Source organism: Babylonia areolata, chromosome 2 (assembly GCF_041734735.1).
Source record: "Babylonia areolata isolate BAREFJ2019XMU chromosome 2, ASM4173473v1, whole genome shotgun sequence".
NCBI lineage: Eukaryota > Metazoa > Mollusca > Gastropoda > Neogastropoda > Buccinidae > Babylonia > Babylonia areolata.
Window position 1 is genome coordinate 49,982,089 of NC_134877.1, and position 11,035 is coordinate 49,993,123.

At 43.9% G+C, this 11,035-nt stretch overlaps 1 protein-coding gene across 3 annotated transcripts in view; it reads left to right on the top strand.

The window, feature by feature from the left end:
• Positions 1–11,035, top strand: part of LOC143279485 (putative ferric-chelate reductase 1) — a 53,306-nt gene that overhangs the window by 15,037 nt on the left and 27,234 nt on the right. For 2 of the 3 annotated variants that reach the window (XM_076583529.1, XM_076583531.1), the window contains exon 2: positions 6,690–6,836. The exons of the other annotated variant lie outside the window; for it this stretch is intronic. The gene's annotated coding sequence lies outside the window, so the exon portion shown is untranslated. The remainder of the gene's footprint in view (positions 1–6,689; positions 6,837–11,035) is intronic. 3 annotated transcript variants of the gene reach the window in all.

Sequence of the window (11,035 nt, forward strand, 5' to 3'; positions counted from 1 at the left end):
CATGTGCTTTGCCCCTAAAAAAATCAACAACAACAACCAAACAAGAGAGGCCAGACCTTCAAGACTCACTTGTGATACACTTAAAAAAAAAAATCTAATCGTTAAAATGTGTTCTGTATTTGTTATTATAAAGCTTCGCGTTTAAAAAAAAAAGAAAAAAAAAAGAAGTCCTAACCAGATTCGAACCCCGCGTGTTCAGGTGAGAAGAAACTGCCTTATCCATTACACTATCGTGGCTCCTTAACTGACGTTCTAAAATTTAACATTTGAACATACTTTTTTAAAGGGCGATAAATCAGTTGCGGTATTCGCAGTGAGAACGCTGTTTAAATCATATTATTCTGGTGTATCTTGGGCATTCAAAAAATCTTTAAGGGCAATAAAAAAATTCTTTTTAATGGCTATCGCCGCAATCACACTGCAACATTTAGCCGTTTTCACTAGATCTAGATAGATGTACAAGTTTAGTTACACCCGCCGGGAATGTAGTACGACACGGTCGATTCAATTTCTCTTTTATGTTCATTCTAGTTTTATAGTTTTAAAGTTGATATGAAAATTTAGTGTTTTGTTAAACTAATGTTAAAACTACTGTGTGTTCGTTCTGAAATTATTGGTTGGTTCGATTCCAAGAGAGAGGGGAGTTATGCATAGGGGATATAGGATCAACTGATGATGCACTCACTCACTTGCACTCACTCACTCTCTCCTCACATCAATAGCAGGGCCACATGGAGTGGTTTTTATAGTGTTTACTTTACAATACAGCACACACACTAAGCAGTTCACCCTACTTAGCAAAAACAACACACACTAAGGCAGCACACACTGCCTACTTCAAATACTTCCTACAAGCAGCATCTACAAGCAGCATCTACAACTACAACTACAAGCAGCACACCTGAAACACAAACATACAACCAAAACCCAGGTCAGATAAAATCTCAAATATCTGGACATCACTGACATAAAAGGCCTATACCCTCTCAGCACCTTTCATCACATGTCCACCAGTATGCACTCTTCTCAAACATAAATCTAGGTGAGGTAATACAAGCTTCATCAAGCTTACCTGCCACCAACAGTGACATCCCATACTGTGTACAAAACATATCACTGACCAATACAATCCTGTGTTCAACCCATGTTACCCATCATTCAGTTGAACTGTGTGTTACCATTACCAAACAAATCTCCTCTTTGTCTTCACAAAGTGTCCAACTGACACAAGTACATGTATGGAAATCATTACTTCCAACATATCTCTGGTAAACAGCAATGTGCAACAACATAGCACTGACCCTCAGTGCTCTCATTGTTAATCAACTCATTAATCACATTAAAATGTGCTTTCCCACTTTGTCTGAACAAAGTAAACCACTGACACATAGCACAACTCCTACACATGTTACCACAACAACCAACAAATCAAACATGTGTTCCACAACACTTGCTGTTACCCCCATATGCACACACACACACACACACACACACACACACACATGAAAAACCCTCAACACACACTGACAATGTGTTAGCCAATAGATCTGTTCAGTTCACACTGAACCAACACCACCTACTATATACAAAACAAGTAAGTAATACATAAAAAATACAGAACAAGATATCTGTAACAAAATAGAGGGGGGGGCGGGGGGGGACTCAAAAGATATAGGCCAGTACTTCCCTCAGTGGGTAGCTTTCACACATTAACCCCTTTTCTTTCCACAAGCCACAAGATAACATAGTTTCCCAACACAACTAAGTTATCAACATTACATAAAACCATTACAAGTCATATACTCACAGCCCAACAAGGATTTCCTTGCTCCTCACATCACTGATCAGTCAGTCACCCTGTGTCAGTCAGTTTTTCTGGGAGACAGCTAAGAACTGGCTGTGTTGACTGGTTTTATCCCTTCCCACAACATACTGTGCATAATAATGCAAGCTACAACACTCACTCCCCCAACTAGTTGAACTGAAATAACCAATCTTTGCTTGTCCTGATGACGCTATGTGAATAACTGACAGATTCACTGCTTAATCCTGATTGTCCAATTCAACAGATCTGATTTGATTTGCTACAACTCTACCCACTTGTTTCTACGCACATTCTGTGACAAGTTCACCCGTTTGCGTCACAAAGAGATTGGGGAGACAGGACAAGACAACTCTCGGCATGTTAGCCAGCTTGATCAAAGTTCACATTAGCATAAATTCTTCCTAGCTTACGTTCCGAAGTCCCGCCATCTAGCTGAGCCGTGTTTGTGAAAGGGGAAATGGGGAAGGGAGATAAGAAGGGGTGGGGGGCGGGGGAGGTGAAGGGATGGGGAGGGAAGGGAGACAGAGTGTGGGTGGTGGGGGGACACTGCTGGCACACTATAACACCAATAACATGTAGAGCCAAGTACAAGTACATCTAAACGTCGTAAGATGTGAAAAGGACTTCATTTTGAGAAAAGTCAAGACTGCAAATTTTTTCGTTTCAGCGTGATCAGTTCAAGGGTATCAACTCGCATGGTTTACAATTTTAAACTGTGAATTCCGACTGATACTGTGGATATTTTTTATGGCAGTTTGGGGCATAATCCAGTAAGTGATAAGGTGTTCACAAATCTTTCTCTGAATAAATATTTAACGGTCTCCTTCTCCAACTTTCCATCACATGTTATCGTGAATTGTCCATTGAATATAGGATTGAACGGGCAGGTCAACAACTTGAAACAAAATGGCGTCGTTCGCGTTCGCGAAGAATATGAGCATGCTCTTTGAATGTGTATAAATATGTGTACGCAACTGATTTTAGGATTTTCTGAAAAAGACCACTTGGGCGAATGAAAGCCCTGTACACTGAGAGTAAAACACATAAGCTTTTTATGTATTGAGTATAATTTCAAAATGTAATGTTTAAGATGAGAAAGATCAGTTTAAAGCAAATTAAGTCCCCTAGCATTAATTACAGAGTAATTTCCCTTTTTTTACTAACTGCACCAAAACGTTTGCAAAATAAATAAAACTTCCATGCTTAGCAAGAGAAGTTCCTGTTTGAACAAAAAATGATAATAATGACTGCTCTTGTTGTTGTGTCAGAATATCAGATCAAAGTGCCAAGTTTAGATAATACAAAAAATATAAATATAACAGTAAATGCAGTTTGCATATAATTTGGCTTCATTTTAAAAATTTTTTTTGGTGCCCATCCCAGAGGTGCAATATTGTTTTAAACAAGATGACTGGAAAGAACTGAATTTTTCCTATTTTTATGCCTAATTTGGTGTCAACTGACAAAGTATTTGCAGAGAAAATGTCAATGTTAAAGTTTACCACGGACACACACACACACACACAGACAACCGAACACCGGGTTAAAACATGGACTCACTTTGTTTACACAAGTGAGTCAAAAATAGCAACAACGGTGCACATTCGTGTGGACGACTGTGGCTTGAATGTGAGAGCTCAGTGAATTTGCTCAATGTTCTTCCCTGTCTCGGTCAGTTTGTGTTTGTCTGTATATTACTTTATGTGGGGATTCTCTCTCTCTCTCTCTCTCTCTCTCTGTGTGTGTGTGTGTGTGTGTGTGTGTACGTGCGTCCATTTTGATATCTTAAAAGGGTTCCTTTTCGTCTTGTGAGAGAGACGTCACATCCAGTAAGTATTGTGCATTTAGTCTGCGTACTCAGTTAAAATATATATATATTTTTTAAAGCCCTTGGGCGCGAGCTCAAGGGGGCGGGGGTGGGAGGTGTTCCAGAGATTATTTACACGCGATGTCAGAGTGAAACTGTTGAGTGATGTTCTAGCAACAGTGCGCGTGCCGATATCTCTCTCTCTCTCTCTGTCTCTCTCTCTGCTTACTATCTCTCTCTCTCTCTCTCTCTCTCTCTCTCTCTCTCTCTCTCTCTCTCTCTCTCTCTCTCTCTCTGTGTTAGCTCGCGCACGTTTGGCGGTACATGCACAAATTCATGTGTTGCCTAGAATAGGGAATAAACTAACGCTCACAGTTTTTTTTGTTTTTTTATTATGAAAGGAACACACTGTACTTTTTCAGGTTTTGTCCAGTCAGTCCGAAATATCTTCCGCGATAAATCTGTCGGTCCCACTGAGCTGATGGTCGGTCCTAAAGAGTTGAAAACAAATTGTGCACCCGCTATCGGGAAGAGACTGTTGACTGTTGTCATAGCAACGGTGCGCGTGCCCTCTGGAGTTGGTGAGAGAGGTGTTTGCGTTGTAGTAGGAGTCTACTCCTGTGCCGGCGTCAGTTAGTTGCACTGACTTGTAAATTGTAATGGCAAAAAGCAACAGCCTGACATGATGTTTATGGTGCTGGTTATTATCAACTGCGCTTGCGGACGCGGCTGCTCTTTATGTTTTCATTTTATTTCAGCTGGTGGTGATTATTTTTTTTCTTTCTTCTCAGAACCCTTTTGGCAGGCTTCTTCTGTCACACTGTTCTTGTATTGTATTTGTATTTGTATTTCTCTTTTATTGTCACAACAGATTTGTCTGTGTGAAATTCGGCCTGCTCTCCCCAGGGAGAGCGCGTCGCTACACTACAGCGCCACCCATTTTTTTGTATTTTTTCCTGCGTGCAGTTTTATTTGTTTTTCCTATCGAAGTGGATTTTCCTACAGAATTTTGCCAGGAACATCCCTTTTGTTGCCGTGGGTTCTTTTACGTGCGCTAAGTGCATGCTGCACACGGGACCTTGGTTTTTCGTCTCATTCGAATGACTGGCGTCCAGACCACCACTCGAAGGTCTAGTGGAGGGGGAGAAAATATCGGCGGCTCAGGCGTGATTCGAACCAGCGCGCTCAGATTCTCTTGCTTCCTAGGCGGACGTGTTACCTCTAGGCCATCACTCCACTCTAGGCCATCACTCCACTCTAGGCCATCAGGCCATCACTCCACTCTAGGCCATCAGGCCATCACTCCACTCTAGGCCATCACTCCACTCTAGGCCATCACTCCACTCTAGGCCATCACTCCACTCTAGGCCATCACTCCACTCTAGGCCTCTTCTCCCAGTCGTCGCCTCACGTGCAGCCGCGCGTTTGGCTCATTCTGCCACCGCCCGAACATCATGCAGTCTGCGAACATTTGTCAGTGTCAAGTTGCCTTCCTATTCTTCCTGTCTTCCTTCCTTTCAAAATGCGTGGAGCTGACTTAGTATCACAATGAACTAACTTCAGTCCAATTGTTTTTTTTGTTTTTTTTGTGGGTTTTTTTTTTTGGTGGGGGGAGGGATGGGGGTGGGGGGGGGGGGGAATCTTTGTACTGTTCCCGAGGCCGTGTCGTATAACTATTTGGAAACCACGCACGGGATTTAATCATTTTGCTTCTACCAAAACCAAGTGGGGCTCCTTTTACACGCTCGGTAGGCCTACCCGTGGACTTACTAACACTAGCTCCTGCAGTCACAGGTTTATCAGGTAAGGAAACTGCCGTTCACGGTGTGTTCCAGATACAGGTATACGTAACATCACAGTACAGGTCAGTGGTTCCAGAGAGTAACTGCACGTGCGTATCGTGGCAGTTGTTGTCAGTTGTCATGGCAACAGAGAGCGTTCCTCCTTGAGATCAGTTACGTTTCGAAAGTTTCCACATGGCAAACGTAGATATACGCTTATGTACCAAGGGTGATGGTGGTGAGGGAGGGGTGGGGGAGGGGTTGGTGGAGGGACGTTCGGGTGATAATTTAAATAGGGCGTTCGTAAACGTGAACATCATTTGTTGCCTGCTGTACATATATATTTATATAACTGCTGTTGTGTGTTTTTTTTTTTTTTTTTTTTTTTTTAGTGTTGAATGCTTGTCGCAGAACTTCTGTCAGACTCAAAGGTTCTCTCTGTGTACCATCACCAAATGTAGTTTACTTTGTCATATAATCCTGTGTGAATGCATTTTTTTTGTTATTTCTCTTCTGTCATTTAATTCTTTTGTGATGATCATATGAATTATTTATGTCTCAATCTCTCTTTCAGTCTATGTGTTTGTGTTTTTCCGTTTTACCTCTTTGGGTGACTCTTTTCTGTATTCTGTCATGCTCTGCCCCCACCCACCCCCCTCTGTGTGTGTGTGTGTGTGTGTGTGTGTGTGTGTGTGTGTGTGTGTGTGTGTGTGCGTGTGTATGCGCGCGCGTATACATACCTGTGCATGCATGCATGCAAGTAAATTCGCATGAATGCTCGCAGGAGGTACTACAGGTCGGTTATGTCACAGACTAGTGTAAACATAGACATGCAGTGGCGGGTAAACAGTAGCCCAGCAGACATGTGTTACAGTCTCATTTGCTGAAGGTGCTGGTTCGGATGATCTACATGTAGTGTGTTGGCTCAGGGGCTCAGCCCGCACGCTCACGTTGACATTTTGTTCAGTACTAACAAAGTGGTTGGAGAGCATGAGGCATGCATTATACAAGTGGCTTTTTTTTTTCCCAAGGTAGCGCATCCAGGAAGGTACACATGATGAAAGGACGCATTGTGAACGCAGCTGACATATTACCGCCACAGGTGATGAATAATACATGGCATCGTGATGATCCAGGAAACGATAAATCTGTGGGTGGACTGTTTACAGTCACCCCCTCCCCCTTCCTCCTTCATCTCGTCAACAAACGATATGCAATCGTAAATCACGAGTAGGCATCTCAGTTGAATATGTCATTCTGTTCTGCCCTGTTCCAGAGATATACAGTACGTGCAAACCGCCATCGCTATCGTCGGTTGCCAGGGCAACAGGGTGCGTGTACGCATGAGCTGGAGGAGTCCAGAGTTTGGGGAAAGAGTTAACTCGTGTGGCGGACGGTGGACGGATGCATGGCTTTTGTGAAGGTAACACTTTCGTTTTGTTTGCTTGTTTTTATAGAAGACGGCAGGGATGTTTGTTCCTTTGTATCCTTTGTCTTACTGACGCTGCTGTTGGTTTTGGTCGTTCCCTTGCCTTCTGAACGGTGCATCTTTCATTGCTCCAGGCAGGATCGTATGAATTACTGAAACACAACTGATTAAGGATAATCAGTTACCACTGATCATCCACTTGTAATATGCGGCTTCTGTTCAAACGTGTGTGTGTGTGTGTGTGTGTGTGTGTGTTGATGTGTGTGTGTGTGTGTGTGTGTGTGTGTGTGTGTGTGTGTGTGTGTGTGTGTGTGTGTGTGTGTGTGTGTGTGTGCAGTGAGTGCATGTGTGAGTATGCACAAGTTTTTATTATGATATACCCTTGTATGTATCCTAATTTCTACTGTATCTGTGTTTGTGTATGAATTTCGATTTATGTTCGTATCTTCTTATGTACTATCCCCCCCCCCCCCCCCCCCCAATATTCCTTGTGACCCCGGTACACTTGTTAATAAAGACATATTCTATTCTATTATATAGTTAACAGTCTTTTTGCTTCATGATCCCAGCGCCCAACACACTGGAGGCTATCAGTGTCCATGGCACACCACCCAGGAAGCTATCTTGTTGAGGAATTAGACTGACAGAGTCAGGGACTGGCTGATGGTAACTCCAGGGGTGGAGGAGACCGTCGATTGGGTAGTTCAGCGTGCACTTAGCGCACATTTAAGAACCCACGGCAACAAAAGGGTTCTTCCTGGCAAAATTCTGTAGAAAAATCCACTTCGATAGGAAAAACAAATAAAACTGCACGCAGGAAGAAATACAAAAAAGAAAAAAGAAAAAAAAAGGGTGGCGCTGTAGTGTAGCGACGCGCTCTCCCTGGGGAGAGCAGCCCGAATTTCACACAGACAAATCTGTTGTGACAAAAAAAGAGAAATACAACTACAAATAAAAATACAGTCATGGATACGAATAGAAGAGCCATGTTCATGTCGCCACCTTCAGGGTTTGAGAAGCGCGTCTCTTCCGTTCTGCTTGCTATCTTATTGACTTAGGTGCTTCTTCAACTGCTTCTGCTGGTTGGTTGTATGGGTGTGCGGGTGTGTTTGCTTGCGTGTTTGTGTGTGGTGTACTTGATGCATGCGTGTTTATGTATGCGTAGCTTTTTTGTTTGTTTGTTGCAAACGTCACGAGTTACCTGTTTTGGAGGTGTGGATCTCAATGTACATTCTTGTTTTTCTTCTTGTTCTTCCCCTCCTCTTCTTTCTTCTTCTTCTTTTTGTCCTCCTCCTCCTCATTCTCCTCCTCCTCTTCTTTCTTCTTCTCCTTGTCCTCTTCCTCCTCCTGCTTCTCCTTATTCTTCTCCTCCTTCTCCTCCTCCTCATTCTTCTTCTCCTCCTCCTCCTTTTTCTTCTTCTCCTTGTCCTCTTCCTCCTCTTACATCTTCTCCTTCCTCTCAAGACTATTATTACTATCATTATTACTCTTATTAAACAACACGAAGATGTATGCTATGGATATCCTTTCGGTGTGAGACTGACAGAACAAAGCTTATTCCATGCTGCTTTTCATACGTTATGCTGCGATACATCTCATTGCATTTCGCTCAACCAGCTGGCGTTCGCTCAGCAAGGTGATTCACATGACCTGTGACGAAATCTGTGTGTGTGTGTGTGTGTGTGTGTGTGTCGCGCGCGCGCGCGCGTGCGCGTACATGCTTGTGCTCTTGCGTGCGTTCATGGGACTTATTTTTTACTTCACAATTCTCAAAATCAGTAGTATGGGTTTTGAGGAAAACAACAACAAACAAACGAACAAAAACAAACAAAAACAAACACAAAAAAACCAAACAACAACAACAAAACTTAACGACATTAGCGGTTTTGCAAGCAACCAAGGCGGTGCATTTCGAAAACACAAGACTTCAACAGGGCATCTGCTGATGGAGATGACAATGGCGATTTAGCCTTGGAACCGTAAACCCTTCAGCCCTGTCTGCACGCGTATTCCGCGAAGAGGTTATCCTCGGTTGTCATGCCTGCAGAGAGCATGCTCGTGTCCGATACAGATAGATATGTCACGGGAAAATAAACGTTCTAGATTAGACCTCACTTCCTGCTCCATCGCGGTGATTTCGGAACCAAGAAGTTTCACGAGGGTGTGGGAAAGGGGGCAGGGGGTAGGGAAAGGGGAGTTTGGGGGCGGTGGGGATAGGGAGATGTTCGTGAGGTTGAATATCGTGTGTGATTGAAGGATCATTGCTGGTTTGACTGCTTTTATACAATGTAACTCCTCTCTTCTTTATATATATATATATATATATATATATATATATATATATATATATATATATATATCTTTTAAGCGAAATCGGACCTGCTCCCCCACCCGCTTACCCCCTCCCCCGACCCCTTTGTCTGTCTATCTGTCTTTCTCTCTGTCTGTCTCTCTAAGTCTTCATTCTTCCTTACCTCCCTCTTTCTCCTTTCTGGTTGTTCATTGCGTGAGGTCTGAAACCGTAGAGACTGTTACGACGGAGAGAGAGAGAGTGAGATAGAGTGTGTGTGTGTATGAGAGAGAGAGGGAGAGAGAGTGTGTGTGTGTATGAGAGAGAGAGGGAGAGAGAGTGTGTGTGTGTGTATGAGAGAGAGAGAGAGAGAGAGAGAGAGAGAGAGAGAGAGAGAGAGAGAGAGGGAGAGAGAGAGTGTGTGTGTGTATGAGAGAGAGAGGGAGAGAGAGTGTGTGTGTGTATGAGAGAGAGAGAGAGAACTCAGAACTCAGAACTCAAAACTTTTTTACTCAAGGATTAAGATTTTGGGCATCGCCGATTTTTCCAACCTGTCCTTGCTAATCTACATCAGTTACAATAGCACAATGAGAGAGATAGATAGATAGATAGATAGATAGATAGAGAGAGAGAGAGAGAGAGAGAGAGAGAGAGAGAGAGAGAGAAACGGACAGGCAGACGGACAGGCAGATAGACAGACAGACAGAAAAAGAGAGAGACAGACAGGCGGACAGAAAAAGGGAGAGAGACACAGACTGACAGAAAAAAAGAGGGACAGACAGACAGACAGAAAGAGAGAGAGAGAGACAGACAGACATACATACAAAGAGAGAGAGACAGACAGACAGACAAAGAGAGACAGACAGACAGACAGACAGACCGACAGACAGGAGCCGACTATTTAGCTAACAACTTGGTGCAGTGTAGTTTTGTTTGGTCAACCCCAGATGCCAATTAAGGCAGCCTAACGAGCGGTCTTCAGTGTTTGTTGGTGCTGTGTCGGCAGTTGATAGCGTGATTGTCAGAATGAGTTGCGGGAAGGGAGAGAAGGGGAAACGGAAGACGGGAGGGAGAGAGAGAGAAAGGGAGGGGGGGAGGGGAGAAAGAGAATGGGAGGTTTGGGGGAGAAGAGAGTGGAGTGAGAGAGAGAGGGGGGAGGAGAATGAGGAAGGGATACAGAAAGGGAAAAGAAAGAGATGAGAGAGAGAGAGAGGGAGGAAAGAATGGGGAAGGGACAGAGAGAGGGAAAAGAAAGAGAGAGATGAGAGAGAGAGAGGGGGAGGGAAGAACGGGGAAGGGATAGAGAGAGGGAAAAGAAGGAGAGAGATGAGAGAGAGAGAGAGGAGGGAAGAACGGGGAAGGGATAGAGAGAGGGAAAAGAAGGAGAGAGATGAGAGAGAGAGAGGGAGGGAAGAATGGGGAAGGGATAGAGAGAGGGAAAAGAAAGAAATGAGAGAGAGAGAGAGAGGGAGGAAAGAATGGGGAAGGGATAGAGAGAGGGAAAAGGAGGAGAGATGAGAGAGAGAGAGGGAGGGAAGAATGGGGAAGGGATAGAGAGAGGGAAAAGGAGGAGAGAGAGATGAGAGAGAGAGGGAGGGAAGAATGGGGAAGGGATAGAGAGAGGGAAAAGAAAGAGATGAGAGAGAGAGAGGGAAGAATGGGGAAGGGATACAGAGAGGGAAAAGAAAGAGAGAGATGAGAGAGAGAGGGAGGGAAGAATGGGGAAGGGATAGAGAGAGGGAAAGGAAAGAGAGAGATGAGAGAGAGAGAGAGGGAAGAATGGGGAAGGGATAGAGAGAGGGAAAAGAAAAATGAGAGAGAGAGAGAGGGAGGGAAGAATGAGGAAGGGATAGAGAGAGGGAAAGGAAAGAGAGAGATGAGAGAGAGAGGGGGGGGGAGAACG